Genomic DNA, 22,866 nt, shown 5'->3' on the forward strand with positions numbered 1-22,866 from the left:
AATTCCAAAACCTCCTCTAGTTATACTTCAATCTGTGACAATTCCTCAGATTTGTCACCTACAAAGGACGGCTCAGATTTGGGAATCTCCCTAACATCCTCAGCCGTGAAGACTGAAGCAAAGAATTCATTTAGTTTCTCCGCAATGACTTTATGGTCTTTAAGCGCTCCTTTTGTATCTCAATCATCCAGGGCGCCCCCCCCCCCCGGCTGTTTAGCAGGATTCCTGCTTCTGATGTACTTAAAAACATTTTGTTATTACCTTTTGAGTTTTTGGCTAGCTGTTCTTCAAACTCCTTTCTGGCTTTTCTTTTTACATTTTTACACTTAATTTGGCAGTATTTATGCTCCTTTCTATTTACCGCACTAGGATTTGACTTCCACTTTTTAAAAGATGCCTTTTTATCTCTGACTGCTTCTTTTACATGGGTAAGCCAAGCCATGGTGGCTCTTTTTTAGTTCTTTTACTGTGTTTTTAAATTTGGGGTATACATTTAAGTTGGGCCTCTATTATGGTGTCTTTGAAAAGTGTCCATGCAGCTTGCAGGGATTTCACTCTAGTCACTGTACCTTTTAATTTCTGTTTAACTAACCTCCCCATTTTTGCATAGTTCCCCTTTCTGAAATTAAATGCCACAGTGTTGCGCTGTTGAGATGTCCATCCCACCACAGGAATGTTAAACGTTATTATATTATGGTCACTATTTCCAAGTGGTCCTGTTATAGTTACCTCTTGGACCAGTTCCTGCGCTCCACTCTGGACTAAATCGAGAATTTCTTCTCCCCTTGTGGGTTCCTGTACCAGCTGCTCCAAGAAGCAATCATTTCAAGTATCGAGAAATTTTGTCCCTGCATTTCATCCTGAGGTGACATGTTCTCAGTCAATATGGGGATAATTGAAATCCCCCTCTATTATTGAGTTCTTAATTTTGATAGCCTCTCTAATCTCCCTTAGCATTTCATTGTCACTATCACTGTCTTCGTCAGGTGGTCGATAAAAGATCCCTACTGTTATATTCTTATTGGAGCATGGAATTACTATCCATAGAGATTCTAGGGAACATGTGGATTCACTTAAGATTTTTACTTCATTTGATTCTACATTTTCTTTCACATATAGTGCCATCCCCCCACCCCCTCGCACGACCTGTTCTGTCCTTCCGATATATTTTGTACCCCGAAATGATTGTGTCCCATTGATTGTCCTCAGTCCACCAGGTTTCTGTGATGCCTATTATATCAATATCCTCATTTAACACAAGGCACTCTAGTTCATCCATCTTATTATTTAGACTTCTAGCATTTGTGTACACGCACTTTAAAAACTTGTCACTGTTTATTTGTCTGCCCTTTTCTGATGTGTCAGATTCTTTTTTATGTGAATGTTTTTTGTCTGATCTAGCCCATACTTTATCCTCTTCCATCCTTTCCTCCTGACTAAAACCTAGAGAATCTCTATCAATAGACTCTCCTCTAAGAGAAGTCTCTGTCTGATCCACATGCTCCTCTGCAGCAATCGTTTTTAAACTAAGAGATGGGGGAAAGCCTCATTCACAAAAAGCCTCACTCACAAAAAGCATTAAAATGCTAAATGTATTGTATTTTTGGAGAGGTTTTTAATGTTAGACTGTATGCTCCAGGGGATAATGAATTGTACAATATTTCCACATAATTACTACATGTATGACTCAGAAAGTGCTTATCAAGGAACAAAAATTGGAATAATGCATGATGCAATGTGATGCAATATGGTTTGAGAAAAGACAAAATAGGGGACACAATAAGACAGCACCAACAAACTATAGTGTGATGAATTGTGCACAATGAAAAACACATCCCCACATATCAGCAGAGAGATGGTACCTATCGTGATTAGACTATGATCTGTCTTAATGCTATCAATTCCATAATAACTTTAATCACATATTGTCACGTATGGTGTTGCCTGTAATATGACTGGTGAAACAACGGTTTTGAACCTGTAATAATTGCCTTTTCTTTTTGAGAAAACAGGAATGCAAAAAATTTTCCTTCTTCATGAACTACAAAAAGATGATTTTTCTCCAGTTTCGCTGGCAGTTAGCATAATTAGGATCAAAATTAACACTGGAGGGATTTCACAAGGCTTTTCTATGCACTCGGCAGAGCACCTCATTTCTCACATCTCTGCAGGTGTTCAACAAGTCCAGATTGTTTGATTCCAGGGATTGGTTTCGACAGCTAATTGTGTTTATAACAATAGCTGATGCAGAGCGTGGGAAGCTAAGCTAGTTTGTTTTCACTGCCTGATTCAGGATGTCTACATAGGAAGCTATGATAGAACAGCAGTTTGGTATCATGAGAGGATATGGGCTCAACCAAAACCCCAGATCTATACATCTCTGAATTTTGAGAACATTCACAATCAATGTTCTGATCTAGATCTGAATTTAGTGGCTGGCCTATATTTCTATAATTGTGTATGAAGAATAACTTGGGAGCGTAGCACTAGGTAGCAGCAAAATTGGGACTATGTAACAAAATGGACAAAAATATAATACCTATTTAAAGCATGCAATTCTCTGCAGACAGCCTCTCCACTGGCCAGTTTAGGGATTGTCTACACAAGGAAGTTATTCTGAAAGAAGGTAGGATGTGAATTTAAAATGCAACCCAGTGGCAAGCTATTCCGCTGGTTAGGAAAGACAGAAAATGTGGCAAAAGACCACCTTGGCTTAACCATGAGATCTTGCATGATCTAAAAAATAAAAAGGAGTCATATAAAAAATGCAAACTAGGACAGATTACAAAGGATGAATATAGGCAAACAACACAGGAATGCAGGGGCAAGATTAGAAAGGCAAAGGCACAAAATGAGCTCAAACTAGCTACTGGAATAAAGGGAAACAAGAAGACTTTTTATCAATACATTAGAAGCAAGAGGAAGACCAAAGACAGGGTAGGCCCACTGCTCAGTGAAGAGGGAGAAACAGTAACAGGAAACTTGGAAATGGCAGAGATGCTTAATGACTTCTTTGTTTCGGTCTTCACCGAGAAGTCTGAAGGAACGCCTAACATAGTGAATGCTAGTGGGAAGGGGGTAGGTTTAGCAGATAAAATAAAAAAAGAACAAGTAAAAAATCACTTAGAAAAGTTAGATGCCTGCAAGTCACCAGGGCCTGATGAAATGCATCCTAGAATACTCAAGGAGCTAATAGAGGAGGTATCTGAGCCTCTAGCTATTATCTTTGGAAAATCATGGGAGACGGGAGAGATTCCAGAAGACTGGAAAAGGGCAAATATAGTGCCCATCTATAAAAAGGGAAATAAAAACAACCCAGGAAACTACAGACCAGTTAGTTTAACTTCTGTGCCAGGGAAGATAATGGAGCAAGTAATTAAGGAAATCATCTGCAAACACTTGGAAGGATGATCAGCTTCTCTAGGCTGGGATAGGTCCTTGGCCTGTTTCCTTTTGAATGCAGTTAACTCCTTCCCTTCTTGATACAAGGCCTGTTTCAAAGCCCTTTGAAATCAATGGAAATATTTCTATTAACATCAGTCAACTCTGGATCAGTCTCTAAAGGTGGGGTGTGTACACACCATCACAAATGGGTTGAACCAAAACTTTGGAGCTGACCACCCACTTGGGTCAGGGGGACCTAAAATCCATATCTGGCTCAGATATTTGTGGCCTGGGCCCACCTCTAATCCTAGCACCAAATCTCATTTTAATCAGCAAAATATCCATTTTAGGAACTTTTGAGTCTCATATAGATTTATCAAAAAATGGAATTACCCATGGAATGGAAATTCTATTATTTCAAAATTTGCTTATAAGGAGTCTTGAAGTTTAAATCTCCTCAGTGTGGTAGATAGGCTTGCTTTGATCTGCTTAGCTCTTGGAAGTCCAGGGGCTCCGTGCTGCTGGCCCCGTGCTGCCCAGGATCCCTAGGGACAGCTCTGTCTGCCATTAGGGAATTTTTTCCTGAGAACCCCCTGTAACATTTTGCGAACCCCCAGGGGTTCACGAACCCCAGTTTGGGAACTACTGCTTAAAGGGATGCTATCAATTGGATCTGTAGTCAGTTTCCAAAAATGAGTTAGAAGACATTTCAGGTACCATAGTCATTTATATTTTGTCCTTATAATAATATTTTACCATTTTTAAAAAAAGGTTTTCTCTTCTTAGTGCTTTGTAAAAAGCCTGCCAGGACAAAAGGGAAGAATGACTGACATCACAGCGATAAAAGTAAAACTGACAATACAGAGAATACTGTCAAATACACAAAGCAAACTGGAAAAAAAAAAGCATTTTCGCTAAACGCTTTCAGTTACAGTAATTGTAGGTGTTACATTAAATATTAATAGGTACAACATTTTCAAACAAGAATATCATTTTTAAGTTAACAGTGTCCTTTTAAAGTGAAGTTATCTATATTAAAATGTATTTACAGTGGTGATTACTGTGACAGATTACTGCGGCATCTAATTTTCCTGAAGGCTGCGGGAGAAAGCAGTCAGACAATATGACTCCAATATAACATGGGATAGTGAATCTAAAGTAGAGTGATCAGTCACACATTCAGTTCATTTTATGTTGACAAATCTTTTAAGATAAAGGATTAAATATTTCTTAAACCCAGAAAATGCTGATTCCTGGTGTAATTAATCTTATAGCTTATTCCAGCTGTGTGGAGCTAAACCACAAAATCCTGTTTTCCAAAGTCATTTTTAGCTGTAAGCACTTTAAAAGGAACACATTGCTTTGACTATGTATTTGCTGTCTGCATTGAGGGGGGGGGGAATGAACAAGAATATGCTGGTGTCAAAATCTGAACTCATTTATTTAGAGTAGAAGCCAGAGTTCCTAGCTTGATGTGGAGACACTTGGCCAATTAAACTGATTAAAACATCTCTCAAGCAACCAGTGTCACCCACAGACACAGATCTGTGCTCACTTGGGAGTGTGTTCCAATCAGATGAATGGGGTGGGATGATATAATTTCCAATTAGTTCTCTTCCTGATATTCATAATATAATCCCTTTCACTTCCATGACAGAATGTTTCTTATTATTTTCCACAGTTCTGTTATTGTTCTTTAGACAACCAAACATCTTTTCCCCATTGTTTGCTAACTGGCATTTCCTCTGAACTGTCTTGTAAGAAACTAAACTACCCATCCTGCACAGAGTATTCATCTGACATTTGATTTGTTATACTGAAGTGCAGTGTAAACAAATATTTAAAAGTTTGTACTACATAAAATATCATGGGGCCAACAAGCTTTGATGCTGTCAGTGGGGAAAAAAATGTCAATTTTCACCATCCAACCCATAGACAGTCATAGCTGACTGGGATATGTTTTCCTCTGATTCCTTAAAATCAGATCAGGCAGTTCAATGGCTGAATATTTTCTTCCCATGTTCTACAGAAATCTAGGTTATTCACTGGGAGAAAAAAATTCCTCAATTCACCCTGGCAACTCAATGAGGCAAAAGCCTTTTCTCCTATGGGACAGAACCATTTACAGATAAGTTATGCAAGACAGATGAATTATGCTCCACTCTCACTCATTCTTCTTATATGTGTGCTGTGTAGAGGAGGGATGAGCAAAGACTATTGTTTGAAATGGTCATGAAACTGCTTAGTTTGACAATAAGCAATAAGTGGTGTTCATGACTTTTATTTGGCGTGGGGCCAAATGTGAGCTTAGCTTTGATTATTACAGATACCCCATTTACTGTAATATAGAAGAGAAGCATCTCTGACACAGCTATTTCTAAAAACATGCTTAGAGTGGAAGAAATTGTCTAAGTTAATTTTTTAGGGCTCAAATCATCAGTGAACATACTCAATGCCCCTTTAAGTCATCACTAAAAATCAAATTATAGGATCAGACTAACTAATTTGACACTGACTTTTTAAAATTGTATTTAAAGCTTTGCCTTGAATTTTTGTACAATAGAGGCCTACAAAACTGCATATATATGGAAATGTTTTCACTATTGGTTTTAAGGAAGTTTCAAAAGAAATATTATGGCTTTTTTATTTAAGAATTTTCATGGAGAGTCATGAAACCAAAGCTAACAGCATTGAGCTCAAGTGAGAAGTAGGAAGTGAAAATGACACTAAAAAGAAAGGTAAGCAGACCAGTTGAGCTTTACTGACCAAGCTGAGTGAGACACAAATAGAATAAATGGTGCAAAGTAAATTTAAATTAGATGCTAGACATTTTTAGAAGTATTAACACAACAATTTTTAATATAAGATTTTTAGCTTTACACTGTCATACTATTTCAATCTAAGACATCTTTGTGTGTGTGTGTGTGTGTGTGTGTGTGTGTGTGTGTGTGTGTGTGTGTGTGTGTAAACTTCAACCACATGGTATGGAAGGTGATGGGTTAAACTCACTCATTCATAGGTTGTAACTCCTGCTGTATTGAACAATGATTGTATTGTTTAAGAAATGCTTAGGGCTAGCTTGTGATATTTAGCCACAGCCCAGAATAGGGGAGTGGTACAGAACTATCTCATCTCAGAGGGATTGTGCCTTTGAGGCATAAATGTCTCAAATGTTCCCTAATGAGCAGATGAAAACTTTGCTACATAACATTTGCAACACAAAGCCAACAGCATTACTTTTCAAGTTCTGCACAATTTTTGGTTGGGTTCATAAATTCATATCCAAAAAAATCATGTTTTAAAAAATGAAATACAGTATTGTGGTTTCACCTACAACTTTTTCCATTTTCCACCCAGAAAAAAGGCAGCAGTTGGCAATGAAATCTACCCTTTGTTTTACCAAATGTTCTATTTTCAGTTTCACTTGTACAGAAACCTACTTTTGACTTCACTGGAAGTTTCACTCATGGGTGATATGGAGACTACATAGTGTTTTGAGATTCTCACCAACTCTTCCCATCTTTTCTTTAACCAGGAGTACGTCCAATGCAATAAGAAGAACAGGAGTACTTGTGGCACCTTAGAGACTAACAAATTTATTAGAGCATAAGCTTTCGTGGACTACAGCCCACTTCTTCGGATGCATATGTCCAATGCAATGTTATCCATTAATTCCCGTCTTTCATGGCCCCTTAGATAACCAAATCTAAATCCCTGCAGTACATCGTGATGGCACTTTCTCTCCACCAAATGCCAAGAGAGCAGAAAGCATACAAAGTAACCAGCGGCAGCAGCTTTACAATGTAAGAAGATTAACTACAAAGAGACAGCTTAGTTCTAAAGCCAGGCTGACTTCAGTTTCATCACCGTGAACTTAATGAAAGAAATAGGGATGCAAAAATCAGAGCCAGATGACCAGAAACATGGAACCAAATTGCCCTGACTTGCCCCTGTGTGTGCGGGTGGGGGGGAGGGGTAAGGGGGGCAGAGTGAGGTTTCACATTTTTTCTGTATCCTCATTCATTTGAGGCCAGTAGATCACACCTTTGGCCCTTCTTTTGTATTTTTCAACTCCTAAATGTCCTTTGTGAATTCTAATAAGCACGTCAGGCTGTAACACTTTGGGAAAAGTTAATCAGTTGCCTCTGAATAAAATATGCTCAATCACTGGAAGTTTCCCTTTGAAATTAAAATATGGACTAGGACTAGGTATATGGTGTCCAGGCCAACCTATTGATATAGCTTTGATCACTCTTTGCAAGGTCTCATCTTGTGCTGTGGCTGCTGCAGATGCAGTCTATGTTTTACCAGGGACTGGGTAGTTTTTCTTTATAAAGTTCACATGTGCTATGTCACATCCTGAATCATTTTCTGCTACAGTATTGTCAAAAACTCGAGACAGAGAGTCCGTTTCCACTGAATCCCTTCCTTGTTTATATTCTATTTGCAAATCATATAACTGCAATTGAAAAAAAAATCTCTGTATTCTGGGAGGAGTGTCAGCCAGTCCCATCTTTGCAATGGATATTAAAAGCCTATGGCCTGTCTCAACAATAATTGGTCACCCATAGATGACCACATGACATTTCTTGCAGCCATGCACCAAAGCTAAAACCTCCTTCTCAATTTGTACATATTGACACTCAGTTTTAGGGAGTGCTCTGGTAGGATACAATACTGGTCTCCAGTGTTCATCATACTTTTGCAGTAAAGTTGCCCTATGCCTTCCTTTGAGGCATCTGTGGACACCTCAGTCCATCTCTTGCAATCATAAAATCTAAGGACAGGAGTCCTCTAAATTAGTGATTTCAAATTTTTAAATTTCCTCTCTAGATTGGCATCCCACGTCCATTGATTATGTGCAAGAGTGCTCGAAGGTTGCTGAGTTTAGCAGCCAAATGAGCTACACACTTTCCCACTAAGTTGACCATCCTAAGAATTGTTGTACTACCTTATTTGTCTACTGGGGTGGCATGTTTGTAATTGCCAGGACTCTATTAGGATATATTTGGACTCCACGTACAGTCAGTCTTTCTCCCATGTATGTGATATCTCAGACCTGAAATTTATATTTCTGCTTATTTGATTTTAATCCAACTGCCCTAGCCCTTTCCAGTGTTCTCTGTAACCTGTGGTTATATTCTTCTTTTGTTCTTCCCTATATTAGAATGTCATCAATTTATATCTTAGTACCTTCTATACCTTTGAATATTTGTTGCATTGTCCTATAAAATACCTCGGTTGCAGATCTTAACCTGAATGGCAGTCTGCAAAAACAGTAACTTCCCAATGGTGAATTAAAAGTACATAAATATGTGCTATTCACATCTAAGGGGATTTGCCAAAATTCTGCTGATGCATCCAATGTGGAGAAATGTTTAGCACCAGCCAGGGCCGGCTCTAGGATTTTTGCCGCCCAAAGCAAAAACAATTTTGGCCGCCCCCCCCCTTATTTAATTACCCCACCCCCGGCCCCGCCTCAACTCCGCCCCTTCCCCAAATCCCCAGCCCTGCCTCCTCCCCCCAGGCTCTCAAGCCTAGGAGGGAGGGGGAGAAGCAGCGCCGCGCCGCGGCCACTCGGAGTCTCCCGCCCCCCCCATGTTTGAGAGCCTGGGAGGGAGGGGGAGACTCCGAGTGGCCATGGCGTGGGCGCCGCTTCTCCCCTTCCCTCCCAGGCGCCCAAGCCTGGGAGGGAGGGGGAGCAGCGGCGCGCGAAACGGCCGCTCGGGATCTCCCCCTCCCTCCCAGGCTCTCAAACCTGGGAGGGAGGGGGAGACTCCGAGTGGCCGCGGGGCGCAAAACAGCTGATTCGCGCGCCGCTGTTCCCCCTCCCACCCAGGTTTGAGAGCCTGGGAGGGAGGGCGAGTAGCGGCACGCGAATCAGCTGTTTCGCGCGCCGTGGCAGCAGCAGCGGAGGTGACCTAGGGCGGCCGGGGCACATTTTTAGGGGCGGCATTCTGGCACCGGCCATGCCGCCCCTAAAAATGTGCCGCCCCAAGCACCAGCTTGTTTTGCTGGTGCCTAGAGCCGGCCCTGGCACCAGCCATTTCTCCAGAAAGTTATTCCCTAGTGGGCTTGGGAAAATGTGCTCTTTTGACATATTTGTTTAGTTCTTTATGGTCTAAGCATAACCTAAGGATTCCATCTTTCTTTTCAACAATTACTAATGAAGGAACCCATTCTGTAGGCTCTTCTACTTTCTTGATTATCTCTAGTGCCAATCATCTGTCTAGTTCCTCTTAGTTTTTTCCCTCTCAGGCTAGAGGAATATTCCTAGGTAAATGTATGATGGGAAAATAAGGCTCTGTTAATTCAATTTGATGACCTACTGGCAGTTTTCCTATGCTCTTAAAGACATCTTGAAACTGCTCCTCAATACCTGAATCTCCTTGCCCCTCTAATGAGTATGGTCTCTATTAACCCTAGAGCTTGACATGTTTTCAAGCCCAGTATAGGCACATTTTTTCTTGGCACAATTATAAATTTTGATTATTTCTCTTATTTTTTAACTTTACCTCTAGCTCACATGTGCCCAGAGTAGGAAGGAGGTCTCCAATGTAAGCCCTTAACTTACTTGTCTATTGTCAATATACCCCATTTTTTTCTTTAGACCCTTTAAAATATATTCTGTTACCACATTTGCTTGAGCATCAGTGTCTAGTTTAAAAGTTACAAAAGTTCCATTAGTTTCCAAGGTAATAGTCCAAACACTTGGCGCTGCTGCTTCAATCAAAGCTCCTCAAGAAAACTCTTCTTCTGTATTGCTTACACTGTTCTCCTCTTGGTACGCAGCTTCTTTTTTGCTCCTGCTGTTCCTGCTTGCACACTCTTGCAAAATGATTTATTTGTTTCATTAGTTGCAAACTTGTCCAAACTTGGGACATTTCTGAGGTCTGCGTTTGCTTCCACACTTCAGGCAATTCTTTATGTTGTCCTCAGCAAACTCCTTTCTTGCAAACTTGATTTTTGCAGGTTTGTTGTACATTTCTGCTCTGTACTGCCTTTATGCTTTCCCTCTGCATTGAGGGTTAGTGATTCTGTCCATCAAAGCAGTGTCTTGTTTTCCTTCCAAAAGTGCTCATTTGTTCTGGGTAACCTTTGCTTGGTATATTCTGACTACTTGTCCAGGTTCGAATCTGGATCTTCCAACCGTCTTTTTCTAATCTTTGAATCTCGAATACCCATCATTATTTGGCCTCTGATTATTGAATCTGTGAGCTGTTCCTAATTACATTTGGCTCAATAGTTTGAGATCCAACATACATTTTTCAGACAGTTCTCCTTCTCTCTGAGTTCTCATGTGAAATTTATATCTTTCAAAAATGTAATTTGTCTTGGGTGTACAGTAGTCTTCAAACTTCTGCATAACTGTCTTAAAGCAGGCTTGCTCTGCCTGACTGAACTGCAGACTGTTATAAACATCTATTGCTTCTGGCCCTGCAATATTTTTTAAAAAAATATCTTCTGATCATTTTCGTTTTCAACCAAGCTGCTCACTTTCATGTACAGGCTGAAATCTCTGTTGAAATCTCTTCCTATTATCTGCTGCATTGCCAGATAACTTCAACTCTGGAGGAGCTCTCAGCTTAGGGTGACCAGATCACCCAAGTCAAATATCGGGACGCGGGGGGGGGGGGGGGGAGAGGAGGCAGGGGGAGGCGTGGCGGGAGGGGGCAGGGCAAACAAAAAAAAACAAAAAAAAACCAAACCCTTCCTCCACAAGCGCTGGAGGGAGGCCCAGGAGATGCAGGGGAAGCGCGGGGCCGGGGTGAGTGAGAGTCTGGCCTGGCCCCGAGTGCAGGCAGGACTCAGTCAGGCGGTAGAGAGAGTAGGGGGCGGCCCGCGGGGCCAGGCAGCGGCTGTTCTCCCCCCCAGGCAGCGGGACTCGGGAGCAGCCGCTGCTGCAGCTCCCACTGCCGCGGGGGGAGGAAGCGGCCAATCGCCAAGCTCGGCAGCTGCGGCTCTGGCGCCTAAGCCCGAACCCCCTGAGCCCAGTCCTGCTGCGCGGACCCAGCAGCGCGCACGCTGCGCCCAGCCCCTGGCCAGTCGCGTCTGGGCTGCTGCCCAGCTGGTGCTATCCCGCGGTGGCCCCGGAGTGGGGGCAGGAGGCCCCAGCCCCCCCGTCCCACTCGGGTCCTGCAGGGAAATGAACAGGGCTGGGCTGCCAACCTCTCTTTCTGTTGGGATGTAAATTAAGCACTGTAAGCTAACAAGGGATGCCCATTCACATACAAAGTGAGATGTTTACAAAGAGATGTGAAATCAACAGGAAGGATGCACATAGGAAAAAACAAATCATGGAAGTTTATCCTGTCTATGAGCAAAGACAATGAACTTTAGCTAGAAGGCAACGAAGACACCCTGGCATCCTGCATTGCGGAAGTAAACAGACAGCATTTATGAAAATGGAATCTTAGCCAACCTTGGTTGAAAATGCTGAAGAGGACTTGGGTGAGATACACTTCTTTAGATAGGAGGTTAACCTCTGGCTTAAGTTTACTCTCCATAGAGTGTGTTATGATTTTGTTTTATATGTAACCATTGTTTCCAATATCCTTGATCACTAGCTCTTGAATTTCTAGACTTTAATAATAAACTTGTTGTTTTCACTATAAATATATCTCAGTGCTATGGTGTTAAGCAAAGTGGTGGGTCTGAGCTGAATCTTACAAGCTCTTGGGCAATATTCCTTTGGGAACAGCAGGCCTAGTATTTCTGTGACTGTTGAATGCATAAGAGGTTGGATACTAGAGGGAATGCTTGGCGAGGATTCGGGGGATGGTGGGTGCCATTCACTAACCTGCACAGAGGGAGCAAGGCCTTTGGAGGCCTGGAAGGCAGAGCCACAGTGAGAACAGACAAGACTCCTTCACAGTAAGGCAGTGGTTCCCAAACTGGGGTTTGTGAACCCCTGGGGGTTCGCAAAATGTTACAGGGAGTTCTCGGGAAAAAATTTCCTAATGGCAGACAGAGCTGTCCCTAGGGACCCTGGGCAGCATGGGGCCAGCAGCACGGAGCCCCTGGACTTCCAAGAGATAAGCAGATCAAAGCAAGCCTATCTATCACACTGAGGAGATTAAATCTTCAAGATTCCTTATAAGAAATGGAAAGGGAGGTGGATATTTTTTGCTGTTTTTAAAATTAAATAGGCAGCTAGTATTGGTTTTTAAATTATTATGAAGAACAAGTTCAAGCTTTGTTGTAACGTGAGTTGTTTGCCTGGACTGCTCAAGACCTAAATGCTTGTGTAGGAGGAACTCTTTGAGTTGGCTTCTTAAATACCTTCATGCTGTTTCACATCTGATACTCCTTGATGAAACATAGGAGCCTTGTCTTATAACAGGCTTATTCAAAGTGATACAAGATATGAAAGTGAGATCTTGGAAGAGTGTTGTCATTTTCGTAATGTAATAAATATACTGTAATGATAAATAATAAATAGTGTGTAATAAGCGTCATAAAAACAAATGTTATATTTCCAAGATCGCTGCTTTTATAATTTGTACTCAGATAAAGGAGAAAATCCCTGGAAATGTTCATTTTTAGGAGGGGGTTCACAAGACTTGACATTTTAGTGAAAGGGGTTCACAGGTTGTTAAAGTTTGGGAACCACTGCACTAAGGACAGATAGTAGTGAGGTGCCTCACAACTCTGGCTATCCCTGGGGAGCATCACAGAAACGATTGAAAAGATGCCTGGGGACAAGGAGAATACTGGTGTTGTCAGCAGTGACAAAGAATAAGGAAAATGGAGAGTAGGAGGAAAAATAAATGGCTCACAGTTTTGGCCAAGTTAAGTAAGTTTTACTACTTGTCTTAAGTGTTTCTAATACACCTATCACGGGGGGTGTCATTTGGTTTGACCCCCAGGCTTTTCATAGTTCCTCGCCAGCCAGTCCTGTGGTGTCTTCCCTGGGGCCACTTTGGGGTTGGCCAGGCCAGGTCTTCTAACCATTGCTTTGTCAGTGCCACCACCACGCCCCACCTACCAGACAGAAAGCAGCAGTGGCAGCCTGAGCCAGAGTTGAGCACAGGGAGAACGGAGCCCTGATCCCTGCCCTGAGCCCGCCATTGGTGAGACACACCCCTCCCACAGCTACTGCTACTGGACACCTAAAAGACTGCAAAAGTGGGTTGGGCACACCAGGCTGCAACACCACTCACTAAAATTTGGCCCGGCCATCCCTTTATAATGATTGAGGCGCAGCTGGGCCAAATTTGAGTGATGCCAAAACCCTGCACATCTGGTTGCCATGCCTCTCAATGAAATTTAGCACACAGTGTAACACCACCACTCAAATTTGGCCCGAACACCCCTCCATTATGCCAGCAGGGAAAGGGCTCTACTGGGGGGCCTATTTAAAAAGCGTGTGATGGGGGATTGGCTCTTTCCCCAACCACCACCTCCAAATCCCATGCCCGCAGCCCCCGCCCTCCACACACCCACACACACTGTCTGGGATAGGACAGACATGCCACCTCTTTGCCCCCCTCCAGGATGGGACCAGCCCACTAACCGTGAAGAACAGTCATGGCCTTAGTGGAGAGGCAGAAGCAGGGACGTTGACAGAACTTTGCTCCCTGCCCCCTAAACTTTTTCTGAAATGATGCCACTCCCTACCACCATGGTATCCAAACACTGGATGCAATGTTAAGAGTTGCACAAAATTACTCTATGCTTTGTCTATGCGAGTAAACTTTGTATGATAGTCTGTAGTTAGCCTATGCTTTGTAAAGTGCTTTGAGATGTATGGATGAGTATATTGGCAGAAATGGGAAAAAAATCAAAAAGGCTTTGATCAAAATTCACTGACAGTTGAGATTTATTTCAAGGTACTCATACCGCTGTGAGAATTTTAGGTTTGATTCTTTTTTACAGGACCTCAGTCCCAGTGAAAAATGTAATTGAAGTCAGACTTCAGTATTTCTGAAGTCAGCAACACCCTTATTTATCATGTGGCAAACAGTAAGCCCAACCGGCCAATGAATTTGTTAAAGAAATTATTTAATCTCCACTTACAGGTCAGTCAGTCGTCTGTGAAAGTGCATGACCCAGGCCAATGGCAAAGGAATGAAAAACAGCAGGATTAAAGTGTCACTTTCCCATGCTATAGTGCCCAGGTGATTTTTTTACTCCCAGGAAAAAAAAGGTAGTCCAAGGTAACTTGGTATTAAGCCTGCACGCTAATGACCTTATTGATTGCTCTAAGAAATCCGACGATTGGGCAAGAAGCCAGGACACTTCAGCCAGCAAAGCGTCTCAATTAGGTACAAACTCCTTGCCAAGTTCCTCAGACTGCTACACATGATGTGACTCCTTACTCTTGATCTCATTCCATCAAATCCCCTCGAAATCTTAACAAATGGGACCAGGCACAGGGTGGGTTACAGCAGAAACTGAAGGAAACAAATTACATCATACAGTACTTCTTCTCTAACAAAGGACCAGTCATTCTGTTGGAGTTGGAGGTTTTTCTTCTCCAATCAACTTGCAGGAGGGAGAAATTTTGACAGAAGTTTCATTAATGCCTTCAGGTGATATATCTCCAAGGAGGAAATGTGTTTGTGAAATCAGGCACCAGACTGTTAAAATAAGAATATGCACAAGAAATGAATGAAGTATAACAATTTATTTGATGCTGTGAACATTTGGGGAAGTGAATGTCACTTAATAGAGTGAAATGTAGCATTTTTAATAAAAAAATGTTAATAACAGAAACTGTAAATTATATCGAGTCTCTGCTTTATATGTTCAGCTATTTGGGGATGTCCCTCCAGATCCTGTCTTTTCTCCTTTAACTTCCACCCACTCAACAGCCCCATACTGGGCTACTCTATCTTTATCACCAAGGAGGACTGAATTATTTTTTAATATTTGTATAGCTCCAGAAATTTGTGTGGCTCTTTACAGCAAGCAAAAACAAACAAACAAAATGAAAGCAAATCAACACATGGTCCCTGGCCCAAGGAGCTTACAATCTAAACCATGCAGCTCACCCAGTGACCCACAAAAACACTCCCATCTTGATTAGGGTCACTACAGAGTCATGCTCTGCCACCACAGCACTCCTTGTCCAGGAAACAAAGAACTAAGGTTAAAATTCAACACTCATGAAAACAGCCAGCTCAAGGCACTTAAGCCCTCTGTAGGGGATCTGAAGCACTGGTTGAGCAGACATGCGGGATGCCAGTAATACCCCTATGGGCCACAAAACTGGTTTCTATGCTGGCCTATGTGGTGCTGGTGCAAAAGGTCACTTCGGGATCTAGCTTTACTTACATTATATATACTAGGCTTGATTCTGATCTTCTGCAGTAACTCCACTGAAATTAGTGGAGCTACATTGGTGTAAGTGAAGGGAGAATGCTGGGGAAATTTTTCAGTCATGTAAAGCGCACATGCAACCTACCATCTATGATTGCCTGAGATGTAAAAATACAGCAGAGCCTGCCTATTGTGAAATCAAATATATTCAGACTCTTTTTATAGTAAAGCTGGGCCAAAACCACAGACTTTGAATCAAAATCTGGATTCTGCTTCTCCCCTCCATTTCGTTACCCAAAGTTCCGGGGCACTCAAGGTTGTGGTTAGACCCAGCTGCAGTTTACAATGAAGTAAAATAAAATTCCCAATTGTTATTGGAACTGCAATATTGGAATGCACTGTAAAAGCGAACCTCAGCTAACAGTAAATATGTTGTGTGGAAAAAAGTTATTTCACTTTAAGGAGGTTCCTCTGTAGACCAAAACTGTAAACACTGTTGCTTGTTACTAAGTAGAGTTAAGAGAATATATACATGAAGCAACCAATGTTCACAAAATAGTCCATACTAGGTAAATCTATTAGAGATGAGCAGTGTCTTGACTTGTTTTGACATGAGATTGATCTTTGTTCACTGTTTTAAGTAGGCTCTCATAAGTCAACATAATGGACTAGTTTATCCAATTCCAAAGGACATAGAGAGATGAAAAAAGGCAGGCTGCTTAGTAATACAAAATACATGTTGCCATTTCTATCCAGCATGCAATTAGAAGATCTTTTTAAATGTTTTGCAGTTGGTTTATGTCTTAACTGATGACCAAACTTGGGCATGTAAAGTTTGTGTAAGTAACAGAAATTATGTTCATGCTGAAATATTAAGGACAAAATTTGCAGCCAGATGTCTTTTGGCCTTCAATTGTGTGTGTACACAAAATTGTTCCCTCTCCCTGAACCTAGACAGATGCAAACAAAGTTTATAGTTCTAACACCCGCAAATGCATAAGTCTTGGATATTGGTGTACAAATTCTCTTTGTCGTACTAAATTGTATAATGCAAATTCTAATACAGATATTAAACAGTAGTTTGCATGCAAATGTTTGTACCTGCAGGGTGTAAGCACATATATTTGTTTGTGCAATTCTGCATGTGCACAAGCGGAGAGTAGGAGTCTGAAAATTATGTCCCTAATGATTGAGTGACAGTTACAGCTCTTTTATTAAGCTTACAATCACACTGCTTGGCCTAACTGTGCTCAGGCTTCTGGAAATATCTACTTCACACTGGGCATGCTCAGAAGTTGACCATAGGTATTAGCATAGTCACTCCCATACCACCATTGTATAATCTCATCTCTATAGTAAGTTCTATACTTATCAAATGATACCTATTTTTACAAGGGTCAGCAACACACACAAACTGTATCATTAGAGGTTGAGGTCTCTTGTTGGAGAGAAGGAGGCCTAGAGAATTCAACCAACAAAGCCAGCAACATGAAAAAAGAGAGAGGCTTCAATAGAGAAAGAAGCATATGAAAAAAAGAGAGGGGATCCTGGAATAGAGAGGTAGAAAATTGGCAGATTACTAACAGAGGGAGATGTCCTGAAGGGTAAATTGGACTAGTTCAGCAGCTGAGACAGAGGGCAAGTCTACACCACAGTGCTACATCGGGCCAGCTGCGCCGCTGTAGCATATCTGGGGAAGAGCTGTCTCTTGTCAGCATAAGTACTCCACCTCCGCAAGAGGCAGAAGCTATGTCAGCGGAAGAGCATCTCCCACCAACATAGTGCTGGGATGGGCAGCGCTTAGGTCAATGTAACTTATGTTGCTCAGGGAGGTGTCTTTTTGTAGACCCGCCCAGAGAAAGCTTAGGTGCTGAGATCAAAAAAGGATTGGGAAATGAGAGGGAAAGGGCCGGTCATCTGGAAGAAATAGTATGACTGCTTACAAGAGAGTCGTGACCTTGAGAGCGGAAATTTTTTTCATGTACTGCATGTTGGATAATAACATGAGGACTCCATGCCTGTAACACTAAACTGGCTCTTTGTTACGAGAATTATTTACAGAAGGGCTGCAGCTGCAACTAGCATTTAAATCACATGTATACAATCTAACTTCCTGGTGCCTCCTCCATACTCTTCCCTCCTTCAATTTATGGTCCTCCCTCCAAGTTCCATGAAGGTTGCTAACATTTTATTTGTGTGGGGTGGCGGGTTGGGATGGGTGTATGTGCATCTGTGTGTGGATGCATGTGAGCATGCACAAAAGGTAGAGACAGATGGAGAGAAAATGTTAAAATTATCAGCAATGCCATTAACCAAATAGTATTTAGTTTCTCATGGCATGTGTATAAACAATGTATTTGGTTTTAAAAAATCAATAAATTTATAATTACATTCCAAGACATTTTCATTTGAAAAAAGTTCCCATAAATTCAGTGAAATATCTAGAACATTTCCTAACGTGTTTCACAAGACTCCCAAACACTCCAGGTTTCCCACATTTTTAAAGGAAAGAGCTTATAGAAAGAGAAGATATTTTTTAAAAGGATCACAGTCATACTTTACACAAGTGACATATACAGTGAAAGTACAATATGTTATAATAATCTGTATCCGACCCAACATTAAAAGTCTGTTAACTAAAGGTCACCCACATAATATTGAGTAATTAATATTTAGCCAGTGGGAAAGGTAATATATGATAAGTAATGTATAAAAACTCAGACACACACCAACTATATAGTTTTCCTTAAGAATGAGAATAAAATGAAGGCAGGGTAAAGAAATCTATCTTTTTTTATTCAGTTAGAAATAGACATGTACAACTTGGGCTGAAAGATCTCTCACCATAAGACTTCCCTTAACCGGGTATTGTAATGAATTTTCAGAGAATGTATTTTAAGCTGAAAATGTTGCAAGCAATTCATCACCCACATATGAAAGAGCCTTGATTTTGCGTGGTAGATTGTACTCAAGACCTGAAACTGGATTAGCTGTAAATCTGGTAGTTGTTGAACAAGAAGGGCTTTCTGCCAATCCAAGTTGGGGACATCAACAGAGGTGCCAACTTCCCTAACTATACAGTCTCCGTCTCTCTGCAGTCTTTGTAGAAGTCCTAACAGCCATTGGCAACACTCATTTTGGTTGATCCTTTTTTAAAATTTGAACTTCAGTAACAACCACGATAGCAAAAAAAGTGCGTTTAGTTCAGATTTGGGATCTTAAGCCTCATTTTATTGTGGGGTTTTTGCTACCAAACTTGCTACAAATGAAGTAAATACGTATCTATGGAACTATATTTCTTCCTATAACAAGTTAAAGCATTTGCCTGTAAGAGGTATGATCTGCTTTAATTTCTTTATTAGTAGGGTGTCCAGACAGCAAGTATGAAAAATTGGGACAGGGGGTGGGGGCTAATAGGCACCTATATAAGACAAAAAAACCCAAAATCGGGACTGTCCCTATAAAGTCGGGACATCTGGTCAGCCTATTTATTAGCCATTTTTAAAGCTGGACTAGAAAAAGGAAGGTATATTGCATTTCAGATTAGGTGGAGTCAGGGCTTTGATTAATAGTGTATTAACAAAAACCAACCCTGCACTTTGCAAGCAAAATTTTACATTCTGATGCATATTTTAATACTCAGCTTCAGTGTGCTACTACATACCAACATAGCATGTAGATTTATGATATTCATAGGAGAGTCACAGACAGAGGGAGTGCATTGCTGGATGATTCTAAGAGCAGAATTTTGTCTTGGTGAAACTAATCAGAAGGGAGAACTTAATACCTTTCCAAAACATATAAAAATAAAGGTTTTACCTCAGTTTTGTTAACAAACTCCCTGTACAAAATGAAATTTTAACTAGAGAAAATGTGATATCCAAACTTTCCTCTGAAAATGTTCTCCATATGCAGTCTCCCCCAAATCATTTCCATTCTCTTTAATCCCTTATAAAAAGAGAAGTTCAATTCATAGTGTTTTCCTGGACTTTGTCTTTCATTTGAAATGATACTTAAAAAAAAAACAGATAAGAAAAATGTTATGAGCTATGATGAGAAAAATCTCAGGATTCCGATTTTGGATTCAGTTTGGCTAAACACTCTGAAATGCATGGCCCAGATCTTCAGCTGGTGTAAACTGGAATAGCTCCATAGACTTCAGTGGACCTACATTGATTTATACCAGCTGAGGATCTGCTCCACAATATTAACATGAACCTTCATCGGCTTCAAATCTAGTGAAAAGTAACTTTCTTGGAACTACCAATCCTAATTCATCTGGAAGACGTCTCCCTCAATTTGTATTAATTTTTAAGACAGTTTTTAATGCACCTTCTTATTAGGACCTTCAGTGATATCAGCGGAAAGATTCCCTTTAACTTCAATGGGCTTTGGCTCAGGCCCGTAATTAAGTTTTGTTGTTGTTGTTTTGCCATGTGTTTCAATGACATTTAAACTCACTCATACAATTTTGATACCTTCCTCATTCACTAGCTCTCATGGTATTTCTGGCTAATTCTGCATTTAGTTAGAAGAAGTTGGAATGAAAAACATTTACCAAACTTCTTTGAAACTACAAAAAAAAATCACATTTGAGTTTAGTTTGAGTTATGGCGGTGACAAGAATAGAAAGTTTTATTAAAGCTGGTTTATTCAACACTGCTCATACTTTGGTAGTTTGGAAAAAAATGGAATTTTGTTTCAATCCATCATGATTTTGCCTGCTTTAGAGATGGAACAAAACTTGGACCTTTTATCCAAATCCACTGAACATTGATGGAGTGAATACAATGGAACCCAGATCTGAAACATCCCTCATTTTGTAAGATCAAAACTGCACCTTGTGTCATCTTTAGTTCTTAATGTATTTGTATTGGGTCACTGATCCACAATAATTGCAGGGCCTGTGGTTTCTGGATATAATGCTGAGGTTTGCCTTAGAAATATTATTATAAGAAATAATAGTACTAATACAAATGCTATCAGCATGATCACGAAAGTGATATTTTAGGGCCTAATCCTGCAAGATGATGAATGGGATAATGTGTGGGAGTGAAAGTCCTTGGAACACAAGCTGTTTGCAATATCAGGTTGTTACTGAAGTTTCCTGTGGACTGATGTACTTCCAGAAGGGAAAATAAACTTGCTATTACTAGTATGAATAAATGTGAAAGGAAAATAAGAAAATGATGCTTATCTGCAATTAATGTCCGGTATTTGTTTTCTTGCATTACAAAGGCGCTAGTTTAAAACTAAAAGTAAAGGTAAATTGACAAGAATCCTAATGGTGTAGTTTCTTTTAATCTCTAAGCTAGTCTAGAAGTCTTATGGAAGAGGGGAAAAGAGATGAGGAAAGCCATCTACCAATAAGAAATAATGCTTATAGGCAGTCATTTTATATATATATATATATTATATATAATATATATAATATATATATATATATATAATCTCCTAGTTTTATGGTCAGGTCACTTGAATGTGCCCATGGATTTATGTCCAAGAAAAATCTCATTGTGATATAAGGAATGGTGACTATGATAATAAAAATAATTGAGAAAAGAGACTACTGCAATAGCAAATATAAATTGAGAAAGAAGAAAATAAAACTATGGATCAAAGAAACCTTCCATTCTATGATCTAAGACCTAACCTAAGACACTTGTGACTTGCAGATCAGCAACATTAATGCTTTCTTCCTCAATTAAAAAGAAAGTTTAAAGGGAACATTTAAATAAATAGTATTCTAAATGTGAGAGCTAATTTATATGCTGGATTCTGGAAAGTAGTATCTAGTCCCAGAAAATATACACTTCAGTCAATTATTGTATTTTCTCTATTTTTTTTTTAAATTTATCTCCTAGAACTAGAAGGGACCTTGAAAGGTCATTGAGTCCAGCCCCCTGCCTTCACTAGCAGGACAAAGTACTGATTTTGCCCCAGATCCCTAAGTGGCCCCCTCAAGGATTGAACTCACAACTCTGGGTTTAGCAGACCAATGCTCAAACCACTGAGTTATCCCTCCCCCTCACAACAGTAGGTGAGATCCACACAACATCCCTGTGAAGAAGAGAGGTAGGCTGTAAGGACCAGATTTTTAAAGATATTTAGACACCTGGAGATGCAGATAGGCACTTATGTTGTGTCTACACAGCAAAGAAAAACCCACAGCTGGCCCATGCCAGCTGACTCGGGCTTGTGGGGCTCAGGGTACAGGGCTGTTTCATTGCTGACTACTTGGTTTGGGCTGGAGCCCTAGCTCTGGGACCCTCCTACCTTGCTCCAGCCCAAACCCGGAAGACTACACAGCAATGAAACAGCCCTAAGTCCGAGCCCCACAAGCCTGAGTCGGTTGGCATGGGCCATTGACAGGTGTCTAGTTGCTGTGCAATCATACCCCTAGTGAGATTTTCAAAAGAACTAGGCACTGAACTCCCATTGAAATAATGAAAATTAAGTTCCTAGGCACTTTTGAAAATCCCAATAGGCACCTATCTGCATCTTTAAGAACCTAAAAAACTTTTTAAAAGTAAGGGCAGGGACCATATTTTCCTGCATACAGCACCTAGGGCAACCCAGTGCCCAATCTTGATTGACACTTCTAGGCATTACCCTAATACAAATAATAAATAACCCAATAGAATCCATTCAGCTAACATACATGAAACTCTGTCTACGATTATGTTTAATGTGAAAGACATGTATTTGAAGGGAAACATCGAACCTTGTGACAGGGTAGCCTATTGTCTCTTTCTTTTATGTTATGGTTTAATGGAAGTCAGTTTGATGTGGTACAGCACTGTGTAAGCGGAGAGGAAATGGAATGTGGTATGTAACAAACAAACAGTTTCAAATGAGACTCACTGCATCGACTAAGAAATATAGGGAACTAACAATCTGATAGCCATGTCTCCAGTACACTTGCACACTCAGATGTGTATCCTGTAAATGTAGCCACAGTCGCTAGTTTTGCAGGAAACTGCAATATATGTCCACAAATCAAGGAGCAGGATCCGTTGTTCTGATTCTAGTTTTGGTCAAAAGTTTTAATTGCTTGTTTGATTTGTTGTAAATAAAACATTTCCTACCTCAACTTCTACACCTCACTATCTGCAGAGATGGGGAGGAATGTGTCTTAGTGACAGAAAGTCACTAGGAAGTATATCAGCCTAGTGTTTTGTCATTTAAACAGAAATAGGGCTCTCTAGTTTTATTGGA

Source organism: Chrysemys picta, chromosome 3 (assembly GCF_011386835.1).
Source record: "Chrysemys picta bellii isolate R12L10 chromosome 3, ASM1138683v2, whole genome shotgun sequence".
Lineage (NCBI taxonomy): Eukaryota > Metazoa > Chordata > Testudines > Emydidae > Chrysemys > Chrysemys picta.